The sequence below is a fragment of the Hemicordylus capensis genome, chromosome 2 (assembly GCF_027244095.1).
Source record: "Hemicordylus capensis ecotype Gifberg chromosome 2, rHemCap1.1.pri, whole genome shotgun sequence".
Lineage (NCBI taxonomy): Eukaryota > Metazoa > Chordata > Lepidosauria > Squamata > Cordylidae > Hemicordylus > Hemicordylus capensis.
The window spans coordinates 80,952,915-80,970,180 of record NC_069658.1 but is presented as its reverse complement, the minus strand read 5'-3'; positions in this window follow the sequence as shown (position 1 = coordinate 80,970,180).

Here is a 17,266-nt window from a genome sequence, read left to right as displayed (position 1 = left end):
CCTGAGAAAACAGGTGTATCTTATGGTTATTTTAAAAAACAGCCAGAGATGGAGAAACTCTGTTATTAACAGGGAGTGCATTAACAGGGAGTGCAGGGGGTGGCCACAGAGAAGACCTGGTCCTGAGTAGCCACCCAAAAGCTGGTGTTAGCCATAACCAGACATTCCCTTAAGATGATCTTAATAGGTGGGAGGTTCCGTGACAAAGAAGGCGCTTTCTTCAATACTCTGGACCCAAGCTGTTTAGGGCTTTAACCAGCACTTTGTATTTCACTCAGAAACATACTGGTAGCCAGTGCAGTTCTTTTCAGATTGTGTTGTATGGTCTCTTTGGGTTATCCTGGAGACCAATCTGGCTGCTGCATTCTGCACCAACTGCAGTTTCTGGACTACATACAAAGGCAGCCCCACACAGAGGGCATTACAATAGTCAAGCCTGGAGGTTACCAGCATATGTACCACTGTTTTAAGGTAACGTCCAGAAATGGGCATAGATGACATATCAGATGAAGCTGATAAAAAGCTCCTCTGTCCGTTGCCTCAACCTGAGAGTCTAGATAGTTTTGGATCCAGGAGCACTCCCAAGCTACATACCTGTTCTTTCTGGGGAAGTGTAAACCCATACAGAATAGTCAGATCTAAACCATCTCTCAAGTTCTGCCCCCCCCCCCGCCAGTCAATAATAATGCATCTTATTTGGATTCAACTTCAGTTTGTTATCCCTCATCCAGCCCATTACCCCCTCCAGGTAGGCATTTAGGGAAAATATGCCATTACCTATTGAACTTTATATGGAGAAATAGATTTAGGTTTCATCAGCATATTGGTAACACCCTGCACCAAATCTCTTGATCTCTCCCAGCAGTCTCATGAAGTTATTAAAAAGCATTGGAGACAGTATGAAGCCTTGTGGAACTCCAGTTCACTGAGTTCAGGTCTCTGAACAGGAAATTTAGGACTGACAAAAGGAAGTACTTTTTCATACAGCACATAATTTACAGAATTCTCTGCCACAGGATCTGGTTATGGCCTCCAGCTTGGATAGCTTTAAAGGGGGCTTAGACAAATTCATGAAGGACAGGTTTGATACCTACTAGTCTGATGGCTATAGACTACTTGCAGCCTTGGAGGCCTCTAAATACTAGTTTCTGGGGAGCAAGAGACCCTCACCTATTGCTTGTGGGCTTCTTAGAGGCATCTAATGGATCAATGTGTGGAACAGGATGCTGGACTTCATGGGCCTTGGGCTTGATCCAGCAGGGCTGTTCTTATGCTCTTATTTAATGCCTCAATTTACTTGAGTAAAGAGATGGTGTGAAGTCTGAGATATTGCAGCTATACTAATGAATGTAAGTGTGCATCAATCCAATATTTCAGTAGTATTTGCATATTTTATGGTTCCATCAAGTTGCTCTAACATTTTCAGAAATGTATTTCTTTGAACACTGAGTCCAGTTCACTGAACTGGAGCTAATCAGGTAAGTACTAGATTTTCATTTCATGGAGATTAGAAGAAAATGTAAGTTTGCAAATGCAGATTTAACCTTAAGAAAGTTAGCACAGGGCCTCTCAAATATGGGGATAACTGCAAGACCATGCTTGAATGTATTACGTATGGAGAAAGAAAAAACTTGTATGTAATCAAGTTCATTTCAGCTATAAATAATTTCAAAATTAGGGACAATGTTCCTAGGTTTTGATGTTCCCATTCTTACATTATAAAAGGGCAGGCTGTTTTAACGAGATTTTGCTATTGCTGCACATGTTGAGTGACTTACTAATGTATGTTGTGCTTCTTCCCATTGCCATACTTTGTTACAAGTATGAGCAAAATGTTTCTGATTCCCACTACATTTTAGTGGCTCTTAGCTTGGAGTAGGATGAGGAGCATCTAGGTAGGTATAGGCTTGGGAGATGGCTTCCCCAGAAGAGACCTATAAGCAACTGTGGCTCCAGACAGTACCCCTTCTGACAAATGTGCTCCTCAGTCAAGTGTTATCCTCCAGACAAGGTTGGCATGCCACTGCTCCCCATTTCTGCTTCAATAATCTAATATGTGGGACACCGTTCACCCACCTATAAATGCACTTTGCCCCTTCTGTGTCCACCCCTCATTTTTTTTTCTGGTGCTACTAGTGCCTATAAGAGTGATAATGGCTGGTAGGTAGCAGCCAAACAGCCCATTATAAATGTCAGTTTGGTTGTACATACTCATGATGAGTATTATGTATAACAAAACCTGGATGAGTATGACCTGGATGTGTATGAAGCTGTGAAGTTGTTTAGATGTGCCAATGATTGATTGAGTGGGGTGGATCTCAACTGGGTAATGTCATTTCTAAGTGGAATCTGATGCTTTAGATTTTTATCTACTTGCAGTCCTGAGGTAGTTGTGTACTTCACTTCAGGATTCTCCCTCCCCAACAACAAACCATGACTCACATGAGAGTAGAGCTTGTCTTGTGGTAGCAAGCATGACTTGTCCCCTTAGCTTTTTGCATTTATTTTTTATTAGTTTTCTATTACTTGTCCCCTTAGCTAAGCAGGGTCTGCCCTGGTTGATTATGAATGGTAGACTTGATGTGTGAGCACTGTAAGATATTCCTCTTAGGAGATAGAGCCACTCTGGGAAGAGCAGAAGGTTCCAAGTTCCCTCCCTGGCTTCTCCAAGATAGGGCTGAGAGAGATTCCTGCCTGCAACCTTGCAGTAGCCGCTGCCAGTCTGTCTAGACAATACTGAGCTAGATGGACTTATGGGCTGACTCGGTATATGGCAGCTTCCTATGTTCCTATGTTCTTATGAAAGGTACTTTTTTTGAAAACTATTGGTCACCATACTTTGGCGGCTGTACAATACTGGGCCAATGCAAGAAAGTAGGCAAAAGTAACTTTGACTTATGATACTGAGCACATGCAAGAAGAAAGATTCCATAAAATATATGAAGGGCTTATGAAAGCAGCATATACCAAACGCTGCTTTCTAAACTTTTCAAAGACCTATGAGTAAACTCCTATTTCTCTCCATAACTCTTTTGAGAGGAACTGCTACAGAAGGGAAAGAGAGCAAATGTGGAGTCCCAAGTTAATTGCAGATAACAGTCAATGACTCAACACTCACAGCATCTGGTAGGTTGGACTGATGGGTATTTGAAAGAAGAAGTGGTGAAGTACATGTGGATCATGTGTCCCATCAGACTGCATTTGAGGTGATAATGGGAAACTCCATCTGCCACTGATTTAGACTCAAATTGGACAGTAATTTGCTAAATGTTAAAATATATTTCTTTTCTAGATTTTGCTCATGTGGCAATGAAGCCTCTTGCCAAGACTTCTTGGCAAGAAACAGCATGACGGAGAGAGAAAGACTGAGACAGAAAAGCATCTATTAGAGATATTTAAGATGTAAGCAGGTTGGCATTCTGATTCTATCACTAAGTATGGTTTACAGCAGACCTAGGAGATTCTTCCCTCCCCAGAGATGGCAGGGTTATATTCAAATGTTTACCCTTAGTGGCCGCCTTCACACATAATGAGAAATAATGAGAAACAGTGGGGCCAATGGACCTGCTGTTTGACCCATCCCCCTGCACTTTCAGATGCCTGGGAGTCAGGTGTCTGGGAGATGGTGGGGGGACTGGCTACACGGGCTTCCTCCCTCTCATGAAGGACATCCATAGCAGCCAATCATGGAGCCAGAAATGGGGAGCTTCCTACTCTCAACTCTGGTTTCAAGAAGCGGTAGCCTTTGGAGGACACAATGCAGCTTTCTAACCGGAGTTATTGCCACTGAAACTGAGAAGGAACTGAAAGTGACAATTCAGGTTTGTGGTTAACCTCAGGCCACTTTCCTCGTGGAACCATGGATTCCCGCATTCAGAAGACCACAAACTTGAACCTCTGGCATGGTTTCCTCCAGTTTGGTGTGATGTCTGAAGGCAGCCAGTATCAGCATAAGTTAAGGCTGGGACAAATGTTCAAAAGGTAAATGTTTGGCCAGAATTTGTGAGTGAAAGAGGGAGCACAATTTCAGGAGAGCTCTTTGCCTGGTGGTGGCCATTTTGCTTTTTCCAGATTGCCCCAATCTGAAGTGCTTTTTGGGAAACTGTGGTGGTTACCACTGAAAAATGACAACCCTCATTCATGGCTCCTGTTTTCTTGGGACAATCAGCACTTCTTTCCCCAGAATGCTGAACAGAACTGCTCATTCTGTAAAAACACCAACAAAAAAGCAGCTTCTAGCCTGTCAGGGCTCTGGTGAATTTCGTCTCTCCCCCAATTCCAACCCCTTCCCCCAATTTCAGTAGGAAGAGCAAATCAGGTAGCAGCAGCAGCAGCAGCAGCAGCAGCAAAAAAAGAAAATCATTTCAAACCATCTATAAGTTAATGCTTTAAATAAAAGGGCTTACTTTTTACTTTGAAACTTAGGACTTCAGCAGATGGAAAGATCTGTTGAGTCCACATTATCCATGGGTGAACCTCTGCCCGTGAGGCTTGGAACTGGACTTGGGGAAAAAGAACTAGTATTTGCTTCAGTTCAGAAAATAGCTTAATTTTCTGTGAACTCAATTCTGAGCCTGTTTTGGAGCCTGTTTCACCCTTGATGGTGTCATAGGGAATGTGACAGAATCTGATTCTTCCCACAACAGCCCCATGGAAGTCTAACCCCTGTTGCCTCTCCAGCTGCTGCCTCTCTTCTGCACAAGCCCCAGTCCCTCAACACTTACTTTTAAAGCTTGTTTTTCCAGAAGCAGCAGCAGGGGAGTGGAGGTATGTTCTCTCTATTCCACTCTGCACTCCATGCCTCCCACACTTATGCCAGACAGGCAGAGTAATGGGAATACACTCCGTGTATTTGGCATGCAGCCATAGGCATGAAGGAAAGAAGAAGAGGATGACATCTGGCTGGCATTTTCCCATTGCCCTAGTGAGAGTGACCTAGGGAGAGAGAAGCAGGAAGAAGTTTGCCTCCAGCTTGTATTTTTCTCATCACCCCACTAAAATAAATCCAGGGAGAGAGAGGCAGCTAGGTCTGGCATTTGGTGGATGTTTTCTTAACCACTGACAGGGAAGTGAGAAGCAGGTGAGCCCAACATTTCCATACTAACAGTTTTCCAGGGGGAAAGAAGCAGGTAAGACTGGCATTTTGTCACCGCCTTACTGGCAGCCTATCAGGGATAGAGAAGGATGCAGAAGGCAGGCATTAACTTGGCATTTCCCCCATGGTCCTGCTGACAGCAACCCGGGGAGAAACAAGGATGCAGAAGGCTGCCGTTAGCATTGCATTTTCTGCATCACCCGGATGGTGACCCAAGGAGATAAGGAGGCAGAAGGCTGGCACTTGCTGGCAGTTTGTTGGCCTACTGACAGTGACCCAATGATGGAGGCAAAAGGTGGAATTAGGCTGGCATTATCCTCACTGCCCTGACAGCAGCCAAGGGAGAGAGAAGGAGGCAGTAGGGCTGACATCTTCCCCTTTGTCCTTCTGACATCATCTAAGTGAGAGAGAAGAAGACAGAAGCTGGCAATGTGCCCATTTCTCTCCTGACAGTGAATCATAGAAGAAAGAGAGGCAAAAGGCTGTGTTAGGCTGGCATTTGTCCCACTGTCATATTTACAGCATCTCAGGGAAAGAGAAGGAGGCAGACAGCTGGCAGTAGTCTGGCATCTTCCCCTCTGCCCTACTGACAATGACCAAGGGAGAGAAGGAAGTCGGAGGCTGGGCTCAGGCTGGCATTTTCCCCATTGTCATGTTTACAGCAACCCAGGGATGGGTGAAGGAAGCAGAAAGCTAGCAATTTCACTCTGCTCTACTGATTGCAGCCAAGGGGAACAGAAGGAGGCAGAAGACTGTCCGGTTGGCACTTTCTCCTCTGCCCCTTTGACATCCACCAAGGGAGAGAGGACAAAGCAGAAGGGGAGGCATCAGGAGGACACATTCCCCTTCGCCCTTCTTGACGGTGACCCAGGGAAAGAGAAGTAGGTAGGGTAGCATTTGGCTGGCATTTACCTCATTGTCCTACTGACAACCCAGACAAAGAGGAGCAGACAAAGGCACGCATCAGGCTGGTATTTTCCCTAGTGCCCTACTAACAACCCACTGCAGTTCAAGGATAGTTAACTTTCTTCAGTCTTGTCTCTTATTTCCAACTATAGGCGCAAAGTAGCAAGTAGAGTTTGGTCTTTGTTACTCATACCTCTATATGTTGACCTGCGGATGTAGAACTATAACACCTTCACATTTTTCAGCAACCCCTGCTGCAGATGGACTTTTAGATACTTCATTTTAAAGTTAAAAGCTATGAAGCAAACAAACCGCACATCTTTGCTTTCTGTGTGCCCTCATTCTGATACCTCAAATGGTGTCTCCGAAGTTGAGAGATCATCTACTGGTAGAGGCCTTGAAGTGAGAATAACTCACAGTCCAGGTTCAGGTTTTCAGGGGTATACGGAACTTTATTTATTTATTTATTTATTTATTTATTTATTTATTTATTTATTTATTTATTACATTTCTATACCACCCAAAATGCAAGTTCTCTGGGTGGTTAACAAAACAATAAAAACTACCAATAAAAAGATTAACATATTTAAATAATTAAAGTTTTAAAAGTTAAAATTATTAAAACACAATTAAAACATATCTAATTGAAGGCCTAGGTGAACAAATGCGTCTTGATCGCCCTTTTAAAAGTTGTAAGAGATGAGGAGGCTCTTATTTCAGCAGGAAGTGTGTTCCAATGCCTTGGAGCAGCAATGGAGAAGGTCCGTCCCTGAATAGTCTCCAGATGAGCCATTGGCAACTGCAGACAAACTTCAGACGGACATACCTGTATGGATCTGTTATATATGGATCTGGAAGATATGGATATGCAACTGCAGATGAACATATGGATTCGGCTCTGACTTCCTGATGTTGTTGGCCAAAGGGTTCCATAATCTGGGTATTAGCTGGCACTTTCACTTCAACCCAAATCCAAATTTTCACAGGGAATTTCTTCAGAAACTGTTCTTGTCTGGTGGAGTTTACATTGGATGAATTACAGAGGTGAAATAAGGGTTGATTGCAGTCATGAGGGTTGATTGCAGGCCCTTAGGCAATTTTGGAACCTGGACCTAAAGGCCTTGGAGCCCACCCCCAGAGCTCCCCCTTGCTGCAAGTTAAGCATCATCCTACACACACCCCATGACAGTATTTTTAACATGTGAGATCTTGAGGGAACAAACAGCCATTGAACTCACAAGAATGTAAGAATATAAAACTGGTATATTCATGCAAATATGCAATAGCAGAAACATTTCAAGATACCTTAACATATTCCACATATATCCGCCCCACATATTTATTTCCCCACTCCCCCCTCTGTCTCTAAAACACCCAGCACAGGTCATAATCACACTCAGCTGCCTGGCGCACTGCAGGCCAGCGGGGACCATACCACCCAGGAAAGGCTAAGGAGGATTTGGGTGCTCCCAAGGGATGTGGAGGCCCTCACCCTGGGCTAAGAGTACCACTGCAGTCATGGGGGAAAGCAAGTGGAAGCAACAACTACTGACCAATGGAACACTTCAGGCACAGGAACTCCTGATTCCTCCTTATTTGGCCTCTGGGATGGGAAAAAACCCAGTGTATAGGAAGCAGCAGAAAAAGGGTGGTGCCTAAGGAAAGCAACTGTCTGGCAACCATTAGAGGCATTTATAATTTTTCATCACAGAGAATGTGGCTTGAAAGGATACTAGTTCTTGAAAGATACTTGAAAGATGGTGAGGTCTTTTGTGAAAGACATACAATAATTTCAATGTGTGAGTGAGTAGGATGAAGAGCAGCTAGAAATTGGAAGGAGATGGCTCTCCAGGAAAGAATTTGAGGATTCAAAATGTCTGTAATGGTACAAAGCATCCACAAATGAGCATCAGTAGGAAGATATGGGGTTTGAGCATTATTACTTCAGTAACACAGCATCAAATTTAAGCCTTTTAAAAAGATTGATGATTCATTTAAAAATACAAGGCAATGTAGAAAATCCATAATGGTAGAAGTGATGGCAAAGGTTGAGGAGAGGTGGTCTATGGGAGGAGAGCTGGTCTTGTGGTAGAAAGCATGAATTCTCTTTGCTAAGCAGAGTCTGTCCTGCTGTGCATTTGAATGGGAGACTACATGTGAACATTTTAAGATATCCTCCTTAGGAGATGGGGCAACCCTGGGAAGAACATTTGCATGTTTGCATGCAGAAGGTTTCAAGCTCCCTCCCTGGCATCTCCAAGATAGGGCTACGAAAGTCTCCTGCCTGCTACCAATATGCTTCTAGGCAAAATAGAATGTGCTGGTTATAACCAGCAAGACAGGCCTTATCTGGGGGTTTCTGCTTGCACATTGGTTTCTACTGTCAGTGATCCCTGCTTCAGCTCCCACATTGGTTTTTGAAAAGAAAGGGATTGTCTGATGTTCCAGTTTCATTTTGTTTGGTTTTTGCAATGGAAGGGGATTCATAACAAAGGAAGTCCTTCTTTACCTGTCCTCATCCTGCCATGCTTCCAAACACTGTTTACTAAACAGTTTACTAAACTAAAGTAAGGAGTTATAATTAGGGATCTACACAAACCTGGCAAAACCGGTTCGGCTTGAATCCAAACTGAATTCAAGATGATTTGGCCTGGTCTGGTTCTGTGCACTTTCAAACCGAACCTGGTTCAAAAGAGCTTGGAGCTCCACTGGTCAAGGGGAATCCAGTGAGGATTCCCCTTTACCAGTAAAGGGAAAGGGGGCACGGTGTCTTCCTAAAGGTAGAGCAAGTGGGAGGGGAGTAAGGAAATACCTTAAAAGTGCTGCTGCTGGCAGCTGCAGTGGTGGTGGCAGCCATGGGAGGGTAGTGCTGGATCCTGGTGCTGGGTCCTCAGATATTATTGAACTTCAACTCCCATAATCTCCAGCCCCAGTGGCCTTTGATTGAGGCTTATGGGAGTTGAAGTCCAATAACATCTGAGGACCCAACGTTGAGATTCCCTGGTCTAGATCATGAGGAGCAGTTCAGTAACTATTGTACATTTTCTGTGCAAAACTACAACATCTGGAAAGGCACATGATGCCAATGGCTAGCCAAAGACCTGTACAATAAGATAGCAGCCTGAGTCTTCCAGTAATCACAGCCACCCTGAGTTCCTTTCCCATGTGCTGAAAACCTCATCATTGTCTCGGATTTCTTTCAGACCTCCCTAGGGTTTTGTACCACTAAAAGCTCCGCTCATGCCGCCATCCCATCATGAAGTTCTGGCATGTTCTCTCCAGGCTCCCTACTGCATGTTCTTTCTTCCACCACTCTCTGCCCACCTGGCCATTCTTCTTCTCTGTCCAGCTCAGGGGAACAAAGATTTTATGGCCCCCCTGTGTTGCTAGCAGCAATGCCAGTACACTGCTTTTGGCAATGCCATGTGACTTTCAACCTGGCTTGGAAAGTCTATGTGAACAGCCTGGCTCCCCCCCCCCGAATATTCAGGGTAGCTTAAATGAGAGGAAGAACCCCATTGAACTATATCCGTTCATAGTCTACCAGTGGATAGAAGATACTGGCTTTGCTGAAATAACTGCTAAAAGCCCTTTGCTTATACTGGGCACCGGCTGCCTGAATTTTCCCTTAATGCATGGATAATATTTGACCGAAAGGCATGATTTGTAAAGCAAAAATAGGATTTTCAGAGGATAAGCAGCACCACAGGGATTTCAACTTTAATCTTCAATTCTGATAAGCTACGTCTGACAAACATGTAGCTGCATTTCCCCCCCTGCAACTCCAGATTCCTTTGTATTCACAGATTACCAATCATTTTATCACAGTTCCTATTATCTAGGCGTTTCATTTACCATTAAACTCTATGTAATAATAGACTGTGGGATTTCAAAGCCTTACAAATCACTTACGTAGTCCAGCTACAATTTTAATGGAGAGTTTTGGAGGACTCAGCTATAATAATGTGTATCTGGCTGGATAACACAGCCTCTGCTGCTGCTGTTTCATGTACTCTTGGACACTAAACAGGTGAACAAAAATAGGATTGTGGCTAACATATAATATATTACAGTGTTTAAGATAGCTGTATTGGAGGAAAGAACGTGTTTTATACTCAGAAGTGGTTATTTCTGAACTATTATAGCTATTTGATTTTGTCAGTGTTTATCTTCCCAGCAGGTTATTTTATTTGTAACAAATTGTGTGAGTAAGTAGCTTTTCATTTTTTTAAAAGGAAAAATGTTCTAGTGATCTGTCATATTTGATATTCCCAAAAATGTAATTTTCAGTACTAAGAATACTTTGCCTTCTTCTCATCTCTCCAAACTAGGTTCATAGACAAAGGAATGACAGATAAGAGTCAATGCAAATGATTGCAACGTAATTACTGTATTTGTTTATTTCGGCCCAAGGCCAGCATAGCAAAGTAATTAAAAGAAGAAAAGAGAATCCTAACTTCCTAAATATTGATTGTGATTAAATTGGCTGCAACCTTCCTGGGGCATTTTAGATGCTATCAATATATCGGAAGTTAAGAATGATCTTGGGTACAGAGGCAAACCATCATGCATCAGCTTCATAGGATGCATAGTTGCCAGAGCACCTTTAGTGCTAAGAGTATTAGAAAACTGACTGAAAATAAAGATATAAATATGATCATGTCATTTTAAAAAAATCTCTTTCTCGTAATATTCGAAACTGGAATATCTAATAAAACTGATTAGCCGTGAATCCAGAGCAGATCTTTCCTTAACTAGCGAGGGTAGTAGAGTCAGGTACCACTTCTGCACCTCCTCCTGCTCTTCCTGGCGTGCCTTTCAAAGGGCAAAAGAGGGGGACTGGAGTGACAAGAAGTGATCCAAAGACCAGGGCTGGCCCACTCATTAGGTGAACCCTGTGTAATAATAGTGGTCGCCTAGGGCACAAAGCAGGGAGGGATGATGATGGGCCAGGGCACATATCACTCCCTGTGGCTGATGGGTGTGAGTGAGACAATGGGCAGGAGTATGGGCAACAGACTGCGTGGGTGATCCCCATCCCTGTTGCCCGCCCTTTGCTCCCCTAGGCGGATCATCCCTTCTTCTGTGGGTCATTCTAACGCTCCATGGTGATCCGGCAACAGCAGAAGCAGGCAGCAAGGAAAGTGAGTGCTCACTCCCCATCATTTCCTCCTTACTCCTTTCACTGCGGTGGGCTGCCATTCTTCTCACTGTGCTAGATTAGGATGGAGGACACTGCCACCCCTTCTTTTTGCCATGGCAGGAGAGCAATCAGATTGTGGTGGTGAAATATGGGCAGTTGTAAGTAGTAGTGGCCAACACTAGACAGGATTATTCTGACCATGCTTAGGAAGTTGATTCATAACTAAATCCTGAAGATGTCTACACAGCCTTCCTGGGCAATACTTTATTTAGATTATACTTGCATACTACAGTTCACGAATAGACTCAAGAGATATAGGGATCAGCTTCCTTAGTAAGGGGACATCAGTGTCCCACCCACCCAGAAGGTCTTGCCTCTCTTTCTCACCCTAATCAGAATAACAAAAAAATGTGTTTTGTTACAACTGCCTATACACATCACGAATGAATCATGTAAGGAACAGGAAACTGTCTTTCTCTCTTCCAGTTTGGAGTTAGAGTTAAGCCCTGTTCAGAAGTTTTTTAAAAGTGCTGCTGGAACTGGTTTGGCACAAAGGGGTTGGGAGTCCCGCCCCCAACCTGGTTTGGAAGCCCCACCCCCAACTCATCAGTAACCCTTATACCCTGCCTCTCACGCTTAGAGCAGCATCTTCTTTGTATATATTTCTCTAAAGCATACCCACGGCTAGTCCCATGCGTGGCAGCTCTCACAAGAGTTTGGAGAGCTGCCAGATAGCCATGAGATGGGGGTGGGGGAAATGGCAGTGACCAGCCAGCCAGTGGGCAACAAAAATGGCAGCAAATGGTGGTGGGCATCTGGGCAGCTGGCCAAAGAAAACAGCGGCAGTGTCAGTGGGGGGAGAAAGTGGAATAGTGAATGGCTAGCTGGCTGGTGGGAAGGAAGGAAGGAAGGAAGGAAGGAGGCAGGGGTGGGCAGCCAGCTGGGAAGGCAGCAAATGGCCAGCTGGCTGGTGGGCGGCTGGTGGCGGGGTGGGGGGGGGAGAAGAAGATGATGGCAGTGGCTCCAAACTAGAGGTGCAGATGCTCTATGCCTGGCCCAGCACCACAGTGTTGTATCTGTGATTGCAGGTGCTTCTGTGATCACAAGACTTGGGCGATCTAGCCTTCTGATCACAGAAGCACCTACCACCACAGATATAACACTTCCCTGTCTGCTGTTCTAAGCATGAGTGGCGGGGTGTGAGGGTGATTGATGGGTTGGGGGAGGGACGACTGACTTGTTTGCAACACTGCAAAGGGTTACAGTGGCATTAAAAAAAAAAAAAATCTCTGAACAGGGTTTCTGCCTTCTTCAGTCATTAAAAAAATGAAAGCAAGTTCCCAGGTTCTGAGAGAATGTAGCTGCTCCAGCTACCACTCCCTGGCACCAAACCCCTCTATGGCTTACAAGAAGTGCTGAACATGGGCAAAAGGGACATGGCTACAGAGCACGCTGGGAGTGTGGGTAGTTTGTTTGCTATGGTTTCCGCCATGCCTTCTTCATTTTGTCTACTATTTGAATGATTGAAGGAGCTATAATAGCACAAGAATGGGTAATGTCTTGGATGGAAAAAAAGAAGTAGGAACAACTTCCCAGAGCACATTTTGTATGTAGCAATAGTCAAGTAGAAAGATGTTAAGATCCTGTTTTCTGCTTCACTGATCGCAAGAAATGGAGGAGAAGCCAGCAAACAAATGTGTCAGGGTTTCTGATTTTATTTCAGCATTACATCTCTGAAGAAGTCTTATAGACTAAATACATCATAACTCTTTTCATTTCAGATAACAAACATTTTCTTTAATCAGAAGTGTAGAAGGCAGACAGAGGATGGGTTTCTACTGTCATTTCTCTTCTGGGTAATTTCCGACATAACAATGGTGAGTCACAGGGTCTTGGTAAATTCTTTATCTGATGTTTTCACAACTGGCAGAAGTTTGGGCCTTATCAGTGCCTGATAACAGATCAGTCTAGCAATGTACCTGGCTTCCTTTTGACACTGTGTGAGATGAATCCAGTGTGCCTTTATTGGTATCATCACTGACACAGTCCCAATTCCCAAAGTTTATCTTGCTTTGTCTATTAGATACAGTGGGACTAACAATATGGAGTGATAGACATCAATATTTACATGGGTGAGAAAAAATATGTCTGTGAGACTCTAAAACTGAGCAAAAGAGTGATAACCCTGCAGCTGATGAAGTAGGCTCTACTCAATGAAAGCTTATGCCACAATAAATCTGTTAGTCTTTAAGGTGCCAGAAAAAAGCGCTCTCTCTCTCTCTCTCTCTCTCTCTCTCTCTCTGCTGCAATAGACTAATATGGCTAGCCCTCTGGAAGTTGCAATCCTGTAGCTAACTGTATGATATGAATTGAGACAAACAACACTGATTTGAAACAGCAAAGAGTAGGTTTCTATGAACCATGGAAGTAGCAATTTTGTCAGAGCAACTGATGCTTTTCAAAGGGCATAAGCTGTTTTGCTTTATCTCATAAATAGACAAATGCTTTCAGTATTGCCATATCCCAGCATCTCGGCACACACACTCACAAACTTTCTTTCATAGTGCAGCTTTCCTATTGTAAATTTGTGGCCAGACTTGTCATTCTTTTCAACCTTGTTGTACAGCACATGGGGAGGAACTGGATGTGATGTGGGAGTTCCATGACTGGAGCAGCAGCTACAGGGAAGGGGCATTTTGGGGCACAGCCCAGCATGGGGTTGGAATTGGGGGTTGTTTGTCCCTCCATGTTAATTGCCCCATTTAAACTGCACCCTATGAGATGGTGCTATTTGCTGCAGAGAGGAAACTTAGGGCGCAATTTTTATACCTGTAAATTTCCCCCTACATGGCTAAAAGGAAGATGGGGAGGTCATTTTCACAACCAGCCCTGCCCTGACAAGAGAGCTGTAGCCCAGGCCATGAGTTAATGGTCATGAGATATGCTGGGATGTGAAAAACTTTACTGATTAGGAATATAGGAAGCTGCCTTATAGCAAGTCAGACCCTTGGTGCATCTAGGTCCCTGGGTTCCCAAAAGGGGGTACTTGAAGGGCTGCCAGAGCCCTCCTGCCTGCAGCCAGCTACGTGGCCCTCCCCTCAGCCTGACAGATGGGCATCAGAAAAGCAGCACTGCATGCTCCATTGAAATTAATAGGCAAGCATGTCCCATTAATTTAAATACAACTGTTTATGATTAACTTAGTGTGGATGTGAACCAGTGACTGGAGTAGCCCGCCTCCCTAACGGTAACAATCAAATTTTTGTTTTTATACATATATGTGTATACATATGCCACACACAAATTTAAATGTTACAGTTATGATGCAGGCTCCTCCAGTTACTAGCTCACTTCCAAATTAAGTTACTCATAAATTAAGTTACTTCCAAATTAAGTTACTCAATGAGCCCCTGGTGGCACAGTGGTAAAACTGCCGCCCTGTAACCAGAAGGTTACAAGTTCGATCCTGACCAGGGGCTCAAGGTTGACTCAGCCTTCCATCCTTCCGAGGTCGGTAAAATGAGTACCCAGAATGTTGGGGGCAATATGCTAAATCATTGTAAACCGCTTAGAGAGCTCTGGCTATAGAGCGGTATATACATGTAAGTGCTATTGCTATTGCTATTGCTATTGCTATAAGCAGTCTTACTGAAATTAATGGAACCAGTTTACTTGTCCTATTAATTTCAAAGGGAGTACTCATGACTAACGTAGCCTATATGTAAGCCAGTGACTGTGGCCTAACATTTAGATTTGTGTGTGTGTGTGTGTGTGTGTGTGCGCGCGCGCGCGCGCGCGCGTGCACACACACACACACACACACACCAATCTTTATGGGGTACTTCAACTGAAGGTTTGTGCCAGAAGAGGTACCTTTTTAAAGAAAGGTTGGGAATCTTCGGTCCACACTGACTGGCAATGAATGTCAAAGGTTTCAGGCAGTCTTTCCAATCCTACCTGGAGATGCCAGGGATTGAACCTAGGACCGTGCATGCAAAACAGATGCTCTGCCACTGAGCTACGGCCCCCATGTTTTCCATACAGATTAGGGACATGGGATGGAGGGTGCAAAGATGGATTAAATAGCATCCTCCTGCAACAGCAGTCACAGGACTCCCAGGAATATCTCTTTTGGTTCTTAGTTTGGAAGATATCATTGTCATTACCATCATCATCATCAATATGCTACCAAAGAACACTTGCTCTGGGCCATGCCAGCACCCCGCAAGTGCAGTTATGGGGCTGCTGAAACCTCCATTCTTCCCTATGGAGAAAAACCTTAAAGCTACTTGTGAGGTGCTAGGCTGGCCCAGAGTAAGTGGTGGTCTAGTGCACAGAGGGTGCCAACCACCCCCATGGGTTGCTAATCCATGGGGTACTGGGTTTTGTTGTTTCTGAGGTCTTCTGAGTGTAGATTCTTTGGTAGCATATGAGATTTTCAATGACAAACCATGAATCCACTCTCATCTGCTAACCCTTAAAGACACGTAATCACTTAAAAATCAGCCTTTTGCCCAAGTCCTTTCAAATAATTCTGATAGCTTCCTTGCCCCCCTTGGGCACTACCACTCACCACACTCTGCTCTAGGCCACCCCTTTCCCTCTGATGTGAAGTTATACATTTGCTGACACCTCCATGCTTCTTTATGGAGAAAAACCTTAAAGACGCATAAACTTCAAAAATCACTTAAAAATCAGCCTTTTGCCCAATTCCTTTCAAATAATTCTGATAGCTTCCTTGCCCATCTTGGGAACTACCACCCACAACACTCTGCTCTAGGACACCCCTTTCCCCCCAACATGAAGCTGTACATTTGCTGCAATCCTCATTATTCCCTATGAGGAATTCAAAAATACTTTAAAAATTCACTAATAATTGTAGGAGTGTCCGATTGCCTTGGGTTTTTTGGGTGGTAGGTACCCCTGGGTGCCTACCACCCACCCCAATTTTGTGCCCCTAGGTGCTCCACAATAGGGGATAATGAGGTGGTTTGAGTCCCATTATACCCTATGAGAAAAATAATTAAAAATATTTCAAATATTCATTAAAAATTGTAGGAGTGTCCAATTGCTTCGGGTTTGGGTGGTTGTTGGCACCCATGTGTGCTCCACAATAGGGAATAATGGTCTGGTCAACTCCCATTATACCCTATGAGAAAAAATAAAAATAAATTTCAAAAATTCATTAAAAAAATTGTATGTCCGATTGCTTTTGGGTTTGGTTGGTAGGTACCCAGGGGTGCCAGCTACCACCCCACCCAATTTTGGAGGTTCAAACCAGTTTGAACTAGTTTGAACCAGTTTGAAATGGTTCAAATTTGAATTGAACCAGGGGGAGGTTCGAGCAAAACCAAAACCGAACCTTCCCCTCCTGGTTCAAATCTGGTTCAAATTCGAACTGAACTGGGCATACTGGTTTTGTGCACATCCCTAAGTTTCCCTACTCCTACCTGAGGTTGTGTTTGGCAGCATTACATCTGAAGGCAGAATTAGAGTTACAGTGAGCTGTAACCGGAGTTGAGGGAGGAAGCTCCTCCCTTGTTCTGGCTGTGATTAGCTGCCCGAGCTGTCCATCATGCCAGAAGGCAGTCCACACAGTTTCCCCACCCATGCAGCAAGTTCCCCCTCCTCTCTGCAGTCTCAGAGAATGCAATTTTGAACATCTGGGAAGCGTTGGGGGGCAGAGGGGGGTGTTCACTAGACCAACAGTTTCCCATTATATGTGAATGCAGCCATTCAGACAAACCAACCAACCAACCAACCAACCAACCAACCACAGATAGACAAAATAATCTATGATTCAAAGTGATGTCTGAACCAGCCTCTATATCTCTCTTGATTTTTTCCAAGCCACTCTGCAGAGATGGAGAGGCAAATTAGTTCTCTCACCCCCATGCATTGCAAAGGACTATGGCAAAACAAGTAGCAAAAGTAACAGATGTGAATATAGCTGCTTCTTCTAGTGGGATACTTCTATCTCTTTCAAGCTGCCATGATGATGCAAGGAGATGGGGAAAGCTGAACAATTTAGCTGAGCTTGATGCAGCAAACAAAAGCCTTGGAGACTTTCGGAACCAAGAAGCTTGGCATGGCAACCAAATTCACGGGTTTTGCTTTCAGAT